The sequence below is a fragment of the Oryctolagus cuniculus genome, chromosome 4, assembly GCF_051225735.1.
Source record: "Oryctolagus cuniculus isolate XC-2025 breed Fujian yellow rabbit chromosome 4, ASM5122573v1, whole genome shotgun sequence".
NCBI classification, from domain to species: domain Eukaryota; kingdom Metazoa; phylum Chordata; class Mammalia; order Lagomorpha; family Leporidae; genus Oryctolagus; species Oryctolagus cuniculus.
Genome location: NC_142870.1, coordinates 66,343,756 through 66,364,186, shown reverse-complemented (window position 1 = coordinate 66,364,186; position 20,431 = coordinate 66,343,756).

Below are 20,431 nucleotides of genomic sequence, written 5' to 3'. Positions count from 1 at the left end.
CAAAAGCAAAATTCATGAACTAAAGAAATCCATACATGACATGAATGAAATTTTATCCATGAAATTGAGATTTTAAAGAGAAATCAAAATGAAGTATTGGAAATGAAGAATTCAATAGAACAAATTAAAAATACAGTGGAAAGCCTAAGAACAGACTCAGTGAGGGAGAAAAAAGAATATCCATGTTAGAAGACAAATCTCTGGAAATTTTATAGCCAGAGAGAGAGAGAGAGAGAGAGAGAGAGGAAGAAGGAGGAGGAGGAGGAAGAGGAATTAGAAAACTGAAAAAGAGTGTTGGAGGTTTATGTGATACTCTCAAATGATAGAACATATGGGTCTTAGGAGTTGCTGAAGATGTGGAAAGAAAGAAAGGATTAGAAGGCCCTTTTCTGTGAAATAATTATAGGAAACTTCCCTAATTTGGAGAAAGAAAGGGATCTCCTAGAACAGGAAACAAATAGGATTTTGATAGACCTGACCGAGAAAGAGCTTGACTATAATATATATATATAATATATATATTATATATATAATATATAATATATATATTATATATAATCCACAGTAAAACATAATAAAATGATTCTGAAATGTGCATGTGAGAAATGCCAGATTACTTTCAGAGGATCTCCAGTTAGAATCACAGCTGACTACTCATCAGAAACCCTATAGTCAAAGAGAATTGTACATATTCCAAGATATATACCATTTTCTAGGAGAGAATGAGATATATTTCAAGTCTAAAGAGAAAAATGCTGTGAACCCAGAATACTGCATCCTGCAAAGTTCTCGTTTATGAATGAAGGTGAAATAAAGACCTCTCATAACAACCAGAATTTGAAAAAAATTGGCACCACTCATCCAGTATCACAAAAGATGCCTAGAGATATGCTACACACAGAAACACAGAAACACAGTCATCACTATGAAAGAAGGTGAAAGCAGAAAATCTCCCAGTAAAAATAAAGAGTAAATCCAAAGTAAACAATAGGAATATTGATGGCGAAAGAGCAGGGCCAGATCATTACTTATCATTAGTCACCTTGAATGGAAATAGTCTCAACTCTCCAGTTAAAAGGTACAGATTGGTGAATAGATTCAAAGGCAAAACCTACCTAATTTCTCCCTACAAGAAACACATCTTACCAACAAAGATACAGGCAGACAACATGAAAGGCTGAAAAAAGATATTCCATGCTAATAGAAACAAAAAAGAACTGGTGTAGCCATCCTAATATCAGAAAAATTAGATTTCAACACAAGGGCTGTTAAAAGAGACAAAGAAGGACAAAATGTAATGATTAAGGATGCAATTCAACAGGAAGATATGACTATTTTAATCATACATGCACCTAATTACAGGTCATCTGGCTATTTAAAAGAAATGTTAATGGATCTAAAGGGAGACATAGGTTCCAATACAATAGTAATGAGGGACTTCAATACTCCACTTCCTCAATGGACAGATCAATCAGATAGCAAATCATCAAGGAAACAGCAGAGTTAATCGACACTGTAGACCAAGTGTAACTACTGGATATCTAGAGATCTTATCATCCTACAGATGCAAAATACACATTCATCTCACAAGTGCTAAAACTTTCTATAGGATAGATCACATGCTAGGCCATAAAACAAGTCTCAACAAATGAAAAAAAATCAAAATCATATCATGAATCTTCTTGGATCACAATAGAATGAAGTTTGAAATAAGCAATTCAAGAATCTCTAGAACATATATAAACATATGGAGACTGAACAACATGCTCCTGAATGAACAGTGGGTCATTTAAGAAATCAAAAGAGGAAAAAAATAATTCAGATAATGAATTAATATGACAATATACGATATCACATTTTAAACTTTTATTTAGTAAATATAAATTTCCAAAGTGCAGTTTATGGATTACAATGGCTTTATACCCTCCATAACTTCCCTCCCACCTGCACCCCTCCCATCTCCCACTCTCTCTCCCATTCCATTCACATCAAGATAAATTTTCAATTCTCTTTATATACAGAAGATTGATTTAGTAAATATTAAGAAAATATTTCATCAGTTTGCACCTGCACAGAACATAAAGTGTAAAATACTGTTTCAGTACTAGTTGTAGCATTAATTCAAATTGGACAACACATTAAGGGCAGAGAACCTACATGAGGAGTAAGTACACAGTGACTCCTGTTGTTGACTTAACAATTTGACACTCTTGTTTATGATGTCAGAAATCTCGCTCGGCTCTAGTCATGAGTTGCCAAGGCTATGGAAGCCTTTTGAGTTTGCCAAGATCTTATTTAGAAAAGATCATAGTCAAAGTGGAAGTTCTCTCATCCCTTCAGAGAAAGGTATCTCCTTCTTTGATGGCCCATTCTTTCTACTGGGATCTCACTCTCAGAGATCTTTCATTTAGTTTTTTTTTTTTTTTTTTTTTTTTTTTTTTTTTTGCCAGAGTGTCTTGGCTTTCCATGCCTAAAATACTCTCATGGGCTCTTCAGCCATATCCGAATACCTTAAGGGCTGATTCTGAGGTCAGAGTGCTGTTTAGGACATCTGTCATTCTATGAGTCTGCTGTGTATCCTGCTTCCCACATTGGATCGTTCTCTCCCTTTTTTATTCTATCAGTTAGTATTAGCAGACACTAGTTTTGTTTGTGTGATCCTTTTGACTCTTAGACCTATCCGTGTGATCAATTGTGAACTGAAACTGATCACTTGGACTAGTGAGATGGCATTGGTACATGCAACCTTGATGGGATTGAATTGGAATCCCCTGGCAAATATATAACTCCACCATTTGGGGCAAGTCAGCTTGAGCATGTCCCAAATCGTACATCTCCTCCCTCTCTTATTCCCACTCTTATATTTAACAGGGATCACTTTTCAGTTAAATTTCAACACCTAAGAATAATTGTGTGTTAATTAAATAGTTCAACCAATATTATTAAGTAGAACAAAAAATACTAAAAGGGATAAAGTATTAAATTGTACATCAACAGTCAGGACAAGGGCTGATCAAGTCACTGTTTCTCATAGTGTCCATTTCACTTCAACAGGTTTCCTTTTTGGTGCTCGGTTAGTTGTCACGGATCAGGGAGACAATATATTTGTCCCTTTGGGACTGGCTTAATTCACTCAGCATGATGTTTTCCAGATTCCTCCATTTTTTTGCAAATGACCAGATTTCATCATTTTTTACTGCTGTATAGTATTCTGTAGAGTACATATCCCATAATCTCTTAATCCAGTCTACTGTTGATGGGCATTTAGGTTGATTCCAGGTCTTAGCTGTTGTGAATTGAGCTGCAATAAACATTAAGGTGCAGACAGCTTGTTTGCTTGCCAATTTAATTTCCTTTGGGTAAATTCCCAAGAGTGGAATGGCCTGATTGTATGGTAGGGTTATATTCAGGTTTCTGAGGAATCTCCAGACTGACTTCCATAGTGGCTTTACCAGTTTGCATTTCCACCAACAGTGGGTTAGTGTCCCCTTTTCCCCACATCCTCTCCAGCATCTGTTGTTGGTGGATTTCTGTATGTGAGCCATTCTAACCGGTGTGAGGTGAAACCTCATTGTGGTTTTGATTTGCATTTCCCTGATTGCTAGTGACCTTGAACATTTTTTCATGTGCCTGTTGGCCATTTGGGTTTCCTCTTTTAAAAATGTCTATTGAGGTCCTTGGCCCATCTCTTAAATGGGTTGTTTTGATGTTGTGGAGTTTCTTGATCTCTTTGTAGATTCTGGTTATCAACCCTTTATCAGTTGCATAGTTTGCAAATATATTTTCCCATTCTGTAGGTTGCCTCTTCACTTTCCTGACTGTTTCTTTTCCAGTACAGAAACTTCTCAATTTGATGCAATCCCAAGAGTTAATTTTTGCTTTGACTGCCTGTGCTTCCAGGGTCTTTTCCAAGAAGTCTTTGCTGGTACCTATATCTTGCAGGGTTTCTCCAGTGTTCTCTAATAATTTAATGGTGTCTGGTTGTAGATTTAAGTCTTTAATCCATGTTGAGTGGATTTTTGTGTAAGGTGAAAGCTAAGAGTCTTGCTTCATGCTTCTGTACGTGGAAATCCAATATCAAAATTTTGAGGATACAGGAAAAGCAGTGCTACGAGGGAAATTTATAACAATTGGTGCCTACATCAAGAAATTGGAAAGGTGCCAAATAAATGAGCCATCAATGCATCTCAAGGACCTAGAAAGCAACAACAAACAAAACCTAAAACTAGTAGGACGGGAGAAATAATTATAAATAGAGAAGAAATAATGAAAACTAAAACAAAAAAACATTACAAAGGATCAGTGAAATGAAAAGCTGTTTTTTTTAAACAATGAACAAAATTGACACACCATTGGCCCAACTACCCAAAAAAGAAGATGCTCAAGGTGCAAATCAATAAAATTAGAGATGGAAAAGGAAATGTAACAATAGATACTATGGAAATAAAAAGAATCATCAGAACTTACTACAAAAGGCTGTATGCCAACAAGTCTGGAAACCTAGAAGAAATGGAGAGGTTCCTGTACATGTCCAACCTACCTAAACAGACCAATAACCAAGACTGAAATTGAATCAGTAACAAAGACCCTCACAACAAAGAAAAGCCCAGGACCATAAGGCTTCACTGTTGAATTCTACCAGACCTAAAAGAAGAAATTTTTCCAATTCTTTTCAAGCTATTCAAAAAAATTGAAGGTGAGGGAATCTTTTCAATCTCCTTCTAGGAATCCAGTATCACCTTAATTCCTAAAACTGAAAAAGATACTACAGAGAAAGATAATTACAGACCAATTTCCCTGATAAACATAGATGTAAAAATCCTCACCAAAATACTAAAAATACTAGCCAATGGAATCAAACAACACATCAAAAGATCATTTACCTGGATGAAGTGGGATTTATCCCACGTATGCGGGGATGGTTCAACATTCACAAATCATCAATTTGATACGTTGCATTAACAGATTGAAGAGTAAAAAGCATATGATTATATTAATAGATGCAGAGAAAGCATTGGATAATATACAGCAGTCTTTCATAATGAAAACATTAAGCAAATTGTATATAGAATAAACATTCCTCAACACAATCAAGTGAGTGTATTTCAAATACATGGCAGATATTTTATTGAATGGGGAAAAGTTGTAAGCGTTCCTACTGAAATCTGGAACCAGACAAGGATGCCCACTCTCACTATTGCTATTCAATATATTCCTGGAAGATTTGTCCAGATCCACTAGGCAAGAAAAAGAAATCAAAGAGATATAAGTTGGGAAGGAGGACGTCAAACTATCTCTATTTGCAGATGACATGTTTCTATGTATAGGGGATCCAAAGGACTCCTCTAAGAGACTATTGGGACTGCTAAAAGAGTTTGGTAAAGTTTGATATAAAATCAACACATAAAAATCATGTCTTTGTATACCCAGAAAAAGCCACAGCTGAGAAAGAACTTCTAAGATCAATCCCATTTACAATAGCTACAAAAAAGTCAAATACCATGGAATATTTTAACCAAGGATGTCAAAGATGTCTATGATGAGAATTATACAACATTAAAAATAGAAATAAAGAAGACAAAAAATAGAAAAATCTTTAATGTTCATGGATTGGAAAAATAAAAATCATTAAAATATCCATACTACTAAAAGCACTTTATAGATTCAATGACATACCATTAAAAATGCTAAGGACATTCTTCTGATACAGAAAAAAATGATCCTGAAATTCATACAGAAACACAAGAGACCCCAAATACCTAAAGCAATCTTATACAAAAAAAAAAAAAAAAAAAAAAAAAAAAAAAAAAAACCAAAGCCAGAGGCATCATAAGACTAGATTTCAAGACATACTACAGGGTAGTTATAATCAAAACAGCCTGTTACTGGTACAAAAACAGATAGATCAATGCAACAGAATAGAAATGCCAGAAATCAACCCAAACATCTAGAACCCAATTATCTTTGACAAAGGAGCTAAAACAACTCCTGGATCAAAGCAGTGTCTTCAACAAATGGCATTGGGAAAACTGGATTTCCACATGCAGAAGTATGAAGCAAGACCCCTACGTTACACAAAAATCCACACAAAATGGATTAAGGAACTAAATCTTTTATCTTATGCCATCAAATTATTAAACATCATGAAAGACATTGACATAAGCAGATTTCTTGGAAAACCCCTCAGAGTCACAGGCAACCAAAGCCAAAATTGACAAAAGGGATTATATTTAGAAGCTTCTGCACTGCAGAAGAAACACTCAGCAAAGTGAAGAAACAACCAACAGAATGGAGGAATTTACCTGCAAACCATGCAACTAATAAAGAATTAGTAACCAGAATATACAAAGAGATTAAGAAATTCAACAACAACAAAACAAACAATCCAGTTAAGAAATGGGTAAAAGATTTAAACGAGCTGTTTCAAAAGAGGAATTCCAAATAGTCAACAAACAATGAGAAAATGCTCAGGATCACTAGACATTAGGGAAGTGCAAATCAAAACCACAGTTGTGTTTCACCTCACCCCAGTTAAAATAGCTTTCATTCAGAAATCAACAAACACAAATGCTGGTGAGGATGTGGGGAAAAAGGTACCATAATCCTCTGTTGGTAGGAATGTAAACTGGTAAAGCCACTGTGGAATACAGTATGGAGCCACCTCAGAAATCTGAATATAGTCCTACCATATGCCCCAGCCATCCCTATCCTGGGAATTTACCAAAGGGAATTGAAATCAGCATACGAAAGAGTGATATGTACCCCCGTGTTTATTGCAGCTGAATTCACAATTGCTATGATATAGAATCAACCCAAACACCCATCAGAGGAAGACTGGATAAAGAAGTTATCAGATATGTACACCATGGAGTATTTCACAGCAGTTTAAAAAAGAAATCCTGCCATTTCAAACAGAATGGATGAAACTGGGAAACATCATACTTAGTGAAATAAGCCATCTCAAAAGGACAAAGTTTTCCCTGATCTGTGGTAACTAATAGAGCACCTAAATGGTAATATATAGAAATGAAATTGACACTTTGAGATGGGATGACTTTGAACAGCCCTTGTCTCAACTGTTGAGGCAAACTATTTTTTATGCAATTTGTTGAACTCTTAATATAGATTTCATCATGCATATAAAGTTAATTGAAAATAGATCTTATTAAAAATAAGAATGGGAATAGGTGAAGGAAGAGGAAGAATGATGGGAATGTGTGTGTGAGGATGGGTAGGGTGGGAAAAATCACTATATTCCTAAAGTTGTATTTATGAAGTGCATGAAGTGTGTATTACTTAAATAAAGTGTTTCTGGAAAAAAAAAGAAAGTAAAGAAAAAGAAATTGGATAGTGTGGTGTGAGACAGATTTTTATTTAAAAAGAAAAAAAGGGAAAAGAAAGAAAGGAACAGAAGAGACTTGGGGAAGAAGGGTAGAGAGAAACTTCATTAAAATAGAGTTTTAAATTAACTAACTCCTTGTCTGCAGTGGGAAATACACACTGGAGTGGAGAACAGCCAGTACTGTTTGCCTGATGAAGGCCATCAATAAAGCCAAATGAAGAAACAACTTCTGAGTAGAAATCTGTTTCTTAAGTGCCAGTGAGTCATGAAAATTTTTATTTTTTTCCTCTTGTTGCTTTTTCTTCACTTTGGGCCTCTGTCCCATGCTTAATTTATTTTAATTTAAATCCTTTAAAAATTTCTGTGGGTGAAAACTACTTAAATTCAGTTTTAAACTCTATTTTGCTGATAAATAGATCTTGTAATCTGCAATGGCCACAGGATATGGAGAAACTTGAGAAAAGCTTAGGTCTCCTTTTTTATCATTCTTCCAACTGATATTTGAAAAACTTATAATTGTTCATTTCATATTGTGTTAACATGTTCTTTTATGTAGCCTCTTTACTTAAAATGCAGATTGTTGAAGATGAGTAAAGATCCTATTTCTATGAAATCCCCTGGACAACAGTGGCAATTTGTCCAATGAAGCTTTTGAGTTTCATCTAGCAAAAAATACACTCCCTGTTACAACTAATGCATGCATTAGAAACATTATTTGGAAATGAAAAAAGTATCAGTTTTGATGTAGCCTACAAGAGGCCATCATGCAAATATTTCCTAGGTGCCTAACTCCAGTTTGTGAATAACTCCTTATCCACATCTAAGTAAAAATTCCTGAATGTCAAACTAAGTGTTAGAAGATATGTAGAGCACTATCAGTATGCTTTGAATTGTCTCCTTTTCCAAGTGCTCTAGCCTTGGACAGAGGACAGAAGATGTCTTTAATATTAAGCATTATGTGGCCACAGACCTTGGTGGGGTTGTGTCTGCTTCACATTGGACAAATCAAATGTCTTAGCATCATAGACAGAGTCCATCACTGCTGACAGTGATGAGAAATGAATGGGTAGTATGGCCAGAGTGCTATTTAGGACATCCGCCATTCTATGAGTCTGCTGAGTATCTCACTTCCCATGTTGGATCACTCTCCCCTTTATTTATTCTATCGGTTGGTGTTAGCAGATACTAGACTTGTTTATGTGCTCCCTTTGACTCTTAGTCCTTTCATTATGATCAATTGTGAACTGAAATTGATCACTTGGAGTAGTGAGATGGCATTGGCACATGCCACCTTGATGGGATTGAATTGGAATCCCCTGGTATGTTTCCAACTCTACCAATTGGGGCAAGTCAGCCCGAGCATGTCCCAAATTATACATCTCTTCCCTCTCTTATTCCCACTCTTATGTTTAACAGGGATCACATTTCAGTTAATTTTCAACACTTAAGAATAACTGTGTGATAATTACAGAATTAAACCAGTCATATTAAGTAGAACAGACAAAAAAAAATACTATGAGGGATAATGTATTAAGTTGTCCATTAGCAGTCAGAGCTATGCTGATCAAGTCACCATTTCTCATAGTGTCCATTTCACTTCAGGAGGTTTCCTTTTTGGTGTTGAGTCAGTTGTCACCGATCAGGGAGAACATAGCACTCTGGCCTCAGAATCAGCCCTAAAGGCACTCAGATCTGGCTGAAAAGCCCATGAGAGTATTTCAGGCATGGAAAGCCAAGACACTCTGGCAAAAAGATCTCTGTGAGTGAGATCCCAGTGGAAAGAACAGGTCTTCAAAGAGGGAGGTGCCTTTCTCTGAAGGGAGGAGAGAACCTCCACTTTGACTATGACCGTGTCTAAACAAGATAAGAGTCGGAGAACTCAAGGGGCTTCCATAGCCTTGGAAACTCATAACTGGTGCATAGGGAGATTACTGATGCCATAAACAGGAGTGTCAATTGGTAAAGTCAACAACAGGAGTCACGGTGCACTTACTCCTCATGTAGGATCTCGGTCCTTAACGTGCTGTACATTGAGGCTTAATGCTATAACGAGTACTCAAACAGTATATTTCACTTTGTGTTTCTATGGGGGTGCAAACGACTGAAATCTTTACTTAATGTACACTAAACTGATCTTCTGTAAAAAAAAAAAAAAAAAAAAAAAAAAAAAAAAAAAGAAAGAAATTTTCAATTCCCAACTTGACTCTCACTGGGATTAAACATGACAATAGGTCTGATCTGATTTCATCATCATTTTAAAAAAATCATCTATTATTTTTCACTTTATGTTTCTGTGTGGGAGCAAACTGTTGAAATACTTACTTAAGGTATACTAAGCTGATCTTCTGTATATTAAGATAATCGAAAATGAATCTTGATGTGAATGGAAGGGGAGAGGGAGTGGGAAAGGGGAGGGTTGTTGGTGGGAGGGACGGTATGGGGGGGGAAGCCATTGTAACCCATGAGTCGTACTTTGGAAATTTATATTCATTAAATAAAAGATAAAAAAAAAATTGGAGCAAAACAATAAATGTTAAGTGAATAACTGAAAAAAAAAAAAAAAAAAAAAAAAAAAAAAAAGAAATGAATGGGTAGTGATTAGACATTTAGTGAAAAAGGGCAGGCATCTGTGCTAGTACACACAGTGGACTTGCCCTAGAAATTTTCACTTATGCCCAGGGAGTATGATACAGAATTTTAGGTATATTGGATTTCAGGCTTTGAGCTGAAGACCAGAACCGCCAATATTGCAAATTATAAAGGCAACTAGTTTGTTTGCAAATGTAGTACAATAGCACATATCAGGAAGGGAAGACATTCATTGCCAACCCCAGAGGAGGCTTAAAATCAGCTCTGTCTTCCTTTTATGAATAGTTCAGGTAGCAGAGTTAAGGGAAGGCTAAGATGAGGTATTTGTGACTTTCTATTTTCTGCAGAGGACAGCTCATCACATTTTGAAGATTGAAGTGTCACGACAAAACCTGAAAATTGTTATCTATTGCCTCAGATTTAGTGTATTTGTAGAAATGCATCTTATCTTTGAGTTTAAGACTGCTAGTAAAGAATTAAATAGGAAGCCAATCAATAAATCAATCACTAGGAAAAAAAGAGAATTCTTGATTTTCTTCTAGGCTAGAGTTAACTATCAATCTGTAAATAAGTACTATTGTAATTAATAGTACTTATAATTAATATGCTACACATGGACAAATTATGATATTATTAGCCCTGATTAAACTCTGTTTTGCTAGGCTAAAATACATCTATTCAAGTACAACACACAGTGATTTTGTCAAATCCATGTAAAGGTGCAAAGATTATCATGATCTCACATAAGCAGATGTTAGTTATTCACTGCTCTCCAGGGTTGGTCTCAACCATGCTCTGCTTTCCTGTGGTATCCCTTGGCCTGACTCCTTGAAAATAGGGAGACAGAGGACAGAGCATTGTAGAAAATAATAGTTGGGCCTTTCAGGATGTGGATGATTAGACAGACTCATGATTTGGTACACTTGGGGAAGAAATGCGGAGGAGTGTGAAGAGAACCAAAAGTGGTGTCAGTGGTGTCTTATGGGTAGCAGGACAAAGAAGTTTGATTTATTACTTATAGATTATGAACATACTAAAGGGAAGTGATCAACAGAAAATTAACATTTTATACCTTATAATATATTTGGGGCTTTTATGTAACATAAGGGACACTGTTTGTGGTGCAGTTAAAAGACATTTGATCTCGTTAGATATACAACAGCAGCCAGAGTTCAGAAATGCTTACCTTTTTTTTTTATTGAGTACAATGTATATACTGTAGTATGTGATGTGCTGAGTATTAAAAAATATGCTTAAGATTCGATTCTTTCCATAATTCTATTTAGAAAATCTGTAGCAAGAAATGTCTATCTGTTTGAACAGAATTTGTGCATGAAGGCTGTGTATCAAAGCCTAAAGTCAGTAAAGGTTTTGTTTCGAGTCAGAACCTGAGATAGCGTTTTTTTGTGGCATGAATCTTTGCTCAGAGTTTGATTCTACAAATATTCACATCTTACAGTTTTGGCAGGAGTAACACAGTTTTGTTTGTGTCTGTTCACACATCTCTATCCTGCCAACTGTACGACAGCCTCCTTCTATATACAATGCTTTATATACGTATTTTCTGCTGCTTCCAAGTAGTGACAGACTGTTTTGTGACAGCACAAACACAAAATCTCTCCTTCTTTCCAAGATACTGTAAGAAGCTTAGAAAAGGAGGAGGCTGGGGAAAGGTAGGTACTGCCTCCATCAGAGGAAAGAGAAAACATATTGAAACTGGCCAGTGAAGTGTTCCTTCAGCTGCCTGTTTTTGTGATTTTAAAAAAGAAACTCCCTTTGAATTATTATTTGAGTGCAGAAATGTACCCAAACCTCCTGAGTGTGTCATCACTATTTATATGTGACCTCCAGCCTCCAGGGGCTCACTCTGCAGTGTAAATTTGCAATTTTACACTGTATTTGACTCAGCTTGGGAAAGACACACTGTTACTGGGCAATATCACTAAGTAACCAAAGAGGAGGCAAAGAAATTCCAAACACGTTTTCTTGCTTAGGTAAAACCATACTGTTAGTCATTCTGCCACTTGTTATTTGACTTGTCTAAGTGTCAAAAATGAGTCTTTTTAAGTTACTTGGTTACTGGGATAACTATTTCATGTGAACGACAATATGACTTATAACCTCCAAAATAGAAAAGCCCCAGAGCTTTGAACAAAGATAAATAAAAAATCCTGTGAATAGGTTTACAGAGTAGCAAGACAAATCTAGGAAAATTCTGATAGCAGTTGCTATTACCCACTCATTCTCTGTTGCTTGTGTTCTAATTACCGATACTGCAGTTCTTTTCTGGACACTGAATGGTCTACAAGTCAATAAAACACTATTTAAGGCAGGGAAATAAAGTTTAAATGTCTCCTGTATGTATATTATTAAGATGTAGTTCTCAAATTAGACTAAAGTAATGGTATCATGCTTAGATCAGCCTTACAGAGAAGACTGAAAATCCAGAGTACTAGGAGACAATGATATTGCTGTCTCTCAGTTGTTTCAGTCCATTTTCTGGGGCTATAAGTTAATAACACAGATTGCATTATTTACAAAGAATGTATTTTTATTTGCCTTGCAGTCCTGAAGGATGGAATATTTGAGACGTGGTGGTTATACCTGGTAAGGTCTTTCTTGCTGATTTGAACTAGCTGAGCAGGCCTGAGGCAGTGCCTGGCATCACATGGTGAAGTAGAATATTCTAGCTCAGATCTCTTTCTTGTCTGATAACGTCTAGTCTCATTGGATTATGGCTTTACCCCTTGACCTATTTTAACATAAATTACATCCCAAATGCCCCACCCCCAAGTATCACAGTCAGGTTAAGTCTCCACCTCTTAGTATCTCACAATGGGGATTAAATTTCTACCAGAGGATCCAGTGCTATGTTACAGTGGGTTAAAGCCAAGGTTTGTGGCACTGGCATCACATATAGACACTTGTTTGAGTCCTGGCTGTTACACTTCTTATCCAGATCCCTGCTAATGCACTTGGGAAAGCAGTGAGAGATAGCTCAATCCTTGGGCCCCTGTTTCCACATGGGAGAATGGGGAGAAGCTCTGGGCTCCTGGATTTGACTTTTCCCAGCCTTGGCCATTGTGACCAATTGGGGAATGGACCAGTGGATGGAAGATCTTCCTCTCTCTCTTTCTCCACCATTCACTCTGTCTCTGTAATTCTGCCTTTGAATTAAATAAATAAATCTTTGAAATAATTCAACTAGAGTATTGGAAGGGACATTCAAACCACAGTACTTGTCAAAGACTTTTAATTTGTTGTCCACACTTACTCTTTTTTTATTTCTTATTACATTTACTCTTTCATCTTAGTCTGATTTCTGCCTTCGATACTTGCTGAGATTATTTTATAACTTACTACAAAAGCCAAAATATTTGCCAATTACTACTCCATTTCTCTATAATGTCTGACATTTTTGTTGATGTGATTACCTCAATACGTTCCCTTCTCATCCATTGCGTTGCATTCTCCATGTCTGAAGTACTTACACACATATGAAGCTATATGGTGTATAAATGCATAATGTGCCATTAATAGCCATGGGATTTTTGTAAAGTGACAAAAATTTATGCTTCATATTCTTCATCTGTAAAATGAGGGTAATAATAATGACAATAATAATAACAGTAATGCTTACTTTCATGGTTCTTATGAGAATCAAATGAGTTAAATCCCATAAAGGGCTCATGGTTATGCTTGGCAAAAAAGGACTGTTTTTCTCTTGTTCTGTTATTACTCTGTTAAACGGGGTCTGCTTCTGAAAAGATGGTCAAGTTATTTTTCCTTGCACTTTTCTATTTACTTCCTGGCTTATACTATTACTGGATTCATCAAAAATCACAAATATGAACTCTTTTTCCTGAACTCCATTACCTCCAAGTTTGCTACACACACCTCTTAGATGTCCTATGGGAGAATCAAACTAACATATGCCAAGAAAAAGCTCATTCATTTTATTGATCAATTTAATTTTCCAAGATATTGCTTGATCCTAGAGCACAGTTAGCCTGTGATCAACAGTTTGTTGAGTGTACTATTTTTGTATCTTTTTGTTTCATTTTGAGATTTATGAGAATTGCCCTACTATACACAGGGGTTGAATGATGCTGCTGACAGTGTGTCAGATCTCAACCTGATTTTTCTTTTTTTAAGAATATTAATTAATTTGCTTTAATTTAATAAATACAACTTTAGGAACATAGTAATTCTTCTTTTAAGATTTATTTATTTATTTGAAAGAGTTACACAGAGAGAGGAGAGGCAGAGAGAGAGAGAGAGAGAGAGAGAGAGATCTTCCACTCGGTGGTCCACCCCACAATTGGCAGCAATGGCTGTAGCTGCACTGATACAAAGCCAGGAGTCAGAAACTTCTTCCAGGTCTCCCACATGTGTGCAGGGGCCCAAAGACTTGGGCCATCTTCTACTGCTTTCCCAGGCCATTAACAGGGAGCTGGATTGGAAGTGGATCACCCGGGTCTTGAACTGGCTTCCATTGACAAGCATTTGGGTTGATTCCATGTCTTAGCTATTATGAATTCAGCTGCGATAAATATGGGGGTACAGATCACTCTTTCATATGATGATTTAATTTCCTTTGAATAAATTCCCAGGAGTGGGATGGCTGAGTGATTTGGTAGGTTTATATTCAGATTTCTGAACTATCCCTTCCACAGTAGCTGTATCTGTCTACATTCCCACCAATAGTGGATTGGCATACCTTTTCCCCCAAATCCTCACCAGAATTTGGTTTTTGTTGATTTCTGTATGAAAGCCATTCTAACTGGAGTGAGATGAAACCTAATTGTAGTTTTGATTTGCATTTCCCTGATGGCTAGTGATCAAGAGCATTCTCTCATGTATCTGTTGGTCATTTGGAGTTCTTTCGAAAAATGCCTGTTCAAGTCATTTGCCCATTTCTTTTTTTTTATTTGACTGGTAGAGTTGCAGACAGAAAGAGAGAGAGAGACAGAGAGAAAGGTCTTCCTTCCACTGGTTCACTCCCCAAATGCTATGGCTGGCACTGTGCTGATCAGAAGCGAGGAGCCAGGTGCTTCTTCCTGGCCTCCCATGCAGGTGCAGGGGCCCAAGCACCTGGGCCATCTTTCACTGCCTTCCTGGGTCACAACAGAGAGCTGGACTGGAAGAAGAGCAACCGGGACTAGAACCCGGCACCCATATGGGATGCCGATGCCACAGGCGGAGGATTAACCAAGTGAGCCATGGCGCCGGCCCCTTGCCATTTCTTAACTGGATTGTTTGTTTTGGAGTTGTTGAGTTTCTTGAGCTTTTTATAGATTCTGGAAATTAGTCATTTATCAGTTGTATAGTTTGCATATATTCTCTGCCATGCTGTTGTTTGTCTCTTCACTGTGCTGAGTGTTTCTTTTGCCATATAGAAACTTCTCATTTTGACGTAATCCCATTTGTCGATTTTGGCTTTGGTTGCCTGTGCTTCTGGGATCTTTTCCAAGAAGTCTTTGCCTATGCCAATGTCTTTCAGGGTTTCCCCAGTATTGTCTAATAATTTGATGTTTGGGTCATAGATTTAGGTCTTTGATGTATTTTGAGTTGATTTTTGTATAATGTTTAAGGTAAGGTCTTTCTTCATACTTCTGCATGAGAGATCTAGTTTTCCCAGAACCATTTGTTCAAGAGACTATATTTGCTCCAGGAATTGATTTTAGCTCCTTTGTCAAAGAAAAGTTGGTATTCTGTTGGGATTTCATTGAATCTGTAAATTGCTTTCTGTGGTATGGACATTTTGATGATATTGACTGTTTATTATTATTGTTATTCCTTAACACTGAGTGGGATGAATTATTACTCCAGTAAATTTTTAATTTATTTTAGTTTCTAATATATTAAATGTTATTTGCAGATACAATGCTAAAAATATAATGATTTACCCTTCTTCCCTCTCTCCCTCCATCTCACTCCCTCTCTCCCTCCCTCCTTCATTCTCTCCCTCCCTCCTTCCCTTCTCTCCTTCCTTCCTTCCTTCCTTCCTTCCTTCCTTCCTTCCTTCCTTCCTTCCTTCCTCTGTCTTTTTTATTTTTTGAGATAATACATTTTTAATCTGAATTATAATCAAAGGCTTAATTCTCCACCAAATAAAGAGATCAACGGTAAAATGCAAAAAAATTGAAATTTTTTTGAACTGTTTATATATTTATTTATGTGATAAGGAGGGAAAGAGAGTAAGAGAAAGAGAGGGAGGAAGTGTGTGTGTGTGTGTGTGTGAGAGAGAGAGAGAGAGAAAGAGAGCACCCTCTGCTGGTTCAGTCATCAATTGCCTACAATGGGCAGGGATGGGCCCAGTTGAACTAGGCATTTAGGAACTCAATACAGCTTTCCCACAGGGGTGGCAGGATTCCACCTATTTGATCCAATTCTATTGCCTCCCAGGGTGTACATTAGTAGGAAGTAGGAATCAGGACCTGAAACTTGAACATGGACATTTTGATACAGGATGTTAACATTGAAACTGGTGTCTCAATTGCAAGACCAAATGCCTGCCCCAAATGGGATGAGTTTTAATGAGATGATTTAATTACAGAATAGTGATTGAAAAGTTAAATGGCACAGGTTCTCAGATATCAGGGATTCTCCATGCACACAGAAACTCTTTATGACACAGCTGTGTGCTTTAGGTGAAATATTTCTCTCTGCTTCAGCCAGCAGGATTTATAGCTTCAGGGTTCCTCACTGTTCAAGATTTCTTCATCAAACATAGGGTTTCCTCTGGAAACAGCATGGAAGAAGGTAATACCAGTTCTCCTACGACATTTTTATTGTTTCTGATATGGGATTCTGGGGTTTTCTTATAAAGTTGTACTATTTCCTGTGGAGAACTATGTATTGACAGATTGATATCTATAGCTTGTTACACTCCTTGTCTTTTCATACCCATTTTACCTTCACTACATCTGAGATAGTTTCTTATACCTTAAGTTACTAATGTTTCCATTTCTCTCTCTCTCTTTTTTTTTTTTTTTTTGACAGGCAGAGTGGACAGTGTGAGAGAGAGACAGAGAGAAAGGTCTTCCTTTTCCGTTGGTTCACCCTCCAATGGCCGCCGCGGGCGGCACGCTGCGGCCGGCGCACCACGCTAATCCGAAGCCAGGAGCCAGGTGCTTTTCCTGGTCTCCCATGGGGTGCAGGGCCCAAGTACTTGGGCCATCCTCCACTGCACTCCCTGGCCACAGCAGAGAGCTGGCCTGGAAGAAGGGCAACCGGGACAAAATCTGGAGCCCCGACCAGGACTAGAACCCGGTGTGCCGGCGCCGCAAGGTGGAGGATTAGCCTAGTGAGCCGTGGCGTTGGTCTCCATTTCTCTTAACGTGGGTATTTTATTTCTGCTTCTTATTTTACTGCTTCTTGACATGCTTTTCAAAAGGAGAAAGCAAAAAGGCCATTTTATTCACCATCTAAAAAAATTAAGAGTGAAATAAATGCTTAGATCTAAGAAACAGATCTAGGAAATATTTCCTCAGGAGGCAGAGGGGATAGTTCTTCTCTTTCCTCACTTATTAAAATTAGATTTCCAATCCAACTCAAATGGATGCACTTTTTATCCAATTAGAAAATGCACAAAGAAAAATGTCTCTACAACAGATAAATGCCAATAGTTATTTTGGACAACAAACATGCTGGTGTTGAAAATGTGTTAGTATACAAAGAGTTTAATACTTAACTGGATTTTAGACTGTAACTGCTTTAAAGAATTATTGGATCAGCTTTTGTGAAGTAGCTGTTTAAACAAATTCAATTGCAAGTAAACAGGTCAATCGGCACTCAAACATTTATACACTGCCATGTATCAAGGATTTTTTGCTGATATGGCAGCAAAGTAGATGCACAATTCCTTTCAGAGATGACAACTTTAGTTTTCATTAGACCATAGAGCCATTTGTAATGTAGAGATCATTTGTAATATAGATCATCTATATAGATCTATATCTATATCTATATCCATATCTATATTTATGTCTATATATATCTATAGAGAGAGCAACAGTTTGATTCTGAGATCAATGTGAATTCACTTCATAATTTAAATATGAATTAAGTCACAAGAAATTTTCTTTTATCCTGTCTTCAGTTTCGCAATATTTTATGTAATTGTGATGGATAAAACCAGAGACATAACTTTAAGGCAAATCCTTTGTGTTTTTGTTTCTTTTATTTATGCATAATCTAGGAAGTAAGTGATTCTTTGACTATGTAATGAAAAAACCAAGTAGTCTGTGCAGAATCTACAAGACAGAGAATGAAGGAAACAGAACAAAGGAAAGAAAATTGATATCTGGTCATTTATAAAAGTGGAGCATGATAGTATTTTTTTTTTAAGTAAAAGAGTTCAGTTTTGGAAAGCTATTGCTTGGTGAATAGGTCATGTGCTTGGGTCTTGCATAATTTTATTAGCAAACTATTCTTGGAAATGTTCTTTATCAGTTGCTGAGGGAAATTTTGTTAGTAGGGCAGTTCATATCTACTATGAAATTCCTACAAAAAGACCAAGGTCCAAAAGGTATCTCAAGAAACATGGTCTTATTTTCAAGGATCAATTTTCACCATTGCTAGATTGATAGATTTTTAGTATGCTATTGTGAGAAGCTCTCAGACCAAAACATGCCCCAGAGAAACATTGCCTGGGGACAAGCTGTGTCAGGAGATTAGTAACAGACAACATGAAAAGTTTAACCTCAAGGTCAATGGCTCCAATCTACCCTCAGTCAATCGTGGCTAGGAAGTCATTATATATATATAAGTATATATATATATATGATATAAAATGATATATATATGCTATAAAATGATTGGTTTGCTAAGGGAAAGAAGGAAGGTGTTTTGATTTTGCTCTTAGTATTTGAATCATAAATTCCAGTTTGAAAATAAGAGGGGATTCAAACACAGAGAAACATACATAAACACTCAAACACATATGTAGAAATAGAACTGTAAGAATGTTTACAGATATATTAAAATATTTCTGAACAGTAGGATTATGGTTGATTCTAAATTTTTCTTCTCTTAAATTCATATCCTATTATCTAAATGTTGTTAAATGAAATCCTTTATATTCTGAGAAAAAAAATACTTTCTCTGCCTGATTTTTATATAAATAAAAGATAATCTCAATATTATCTTCTCTCACTGCAGTTCATATGTTTAAAATACTTTGGCCAAAACACTATTGATTTGCTTGGGGAAATACAAATATTTTTGAGATTCAAAATCTTAGAAAATTTTTTTATTTATATTTTACCTAGCTAACTTTTTAAAAAAGTAATTTCCAATCAGAGTAAGTGAATGATCATGTTTTTTAAAAGTTATAGAACAACAAGACTTATAATGACAAAAAGAGTAGGCTCTTTATCTCCTCTTCACATCTCTCATCCTGTTCCTCAGAGATATTACTCAAGAAAAATTTATTTATTGTTTGTTTATAGTTTCTGCATGATTTTTGAAGCTTGGCCTACAGTGTAGCAGTATCAGAAAGTGATGCAACCTTTAAGGAGTCCAATAGGAAGATATTATTGCCCTTTAAATTTAACAAAAATATTGCAGTAGGTAAGAGAATATGAAGTATGGAGGGGATAAAATATAAGACCAAGTTTACAGAGAATGCTATGTGAGGAGTGACTTGTGAGAAGTAAGAAAGCTACTCAAGAAGATATATAGTAAATTTTTTGTAGTTACTGTCATGAGATTGTTTTGATTTATTTTTAGAGTAATTTACCATTAGTATATAGAAATGCTGCTGATTATTGAATATTGATTATGTATCCTGCTGATTCACTGAATGGACTTATCAGTTTGTATACTTTTTTGGTAGTCATTGAGATTGAAGTGGAATATCTCTACAACAAGAACTATAAAATATCTAGGAAAGATATTGAATCTAACTCAAAGAAATGAAAAAATATCCGATATTTATAAAATGCAATCATCGACATAGCTGAGATATCCATATCCAAAATAATCTATAGATCCAACACAACCCTTGTGAAAATACCAATGATACTTTTCACAGAACTAGAAAACAATCTTAAAATTCACTTGGAACCACAAAAAAAGAAAAAAAAGCTTAAAGAAACTGAACAATCATTAACTTAAAAAAAAAACTCAGGAGGCTTGATATATACTTACAATTGCACTCCAAAAATATATTACAAAGTAGTAGTAATGGAAACAGACATATATTGCAATGGAAAGGAATAGAAAACTTGGAAGTAAACCCACATGTCTATGGCCAATTGCTCTTTGACAAAGTTTCTAAGAACTGATGTTGTGGAAAGGGCAGTATATATAATAAATTGAGTTGGGAAAACTTGGCCTGCATATGTAAAATAATAAAATTAGGCCTCTTTTTATCATTAGTTAAAATTATTAACTCAAAATGGATCTAAAACTTAAATGTAAGATCTGAAAAGATGAAATTACTAGAAAAAAAAAAAGAAAATGGCTTTGGGACAAAGAAATGAACAAAGATTT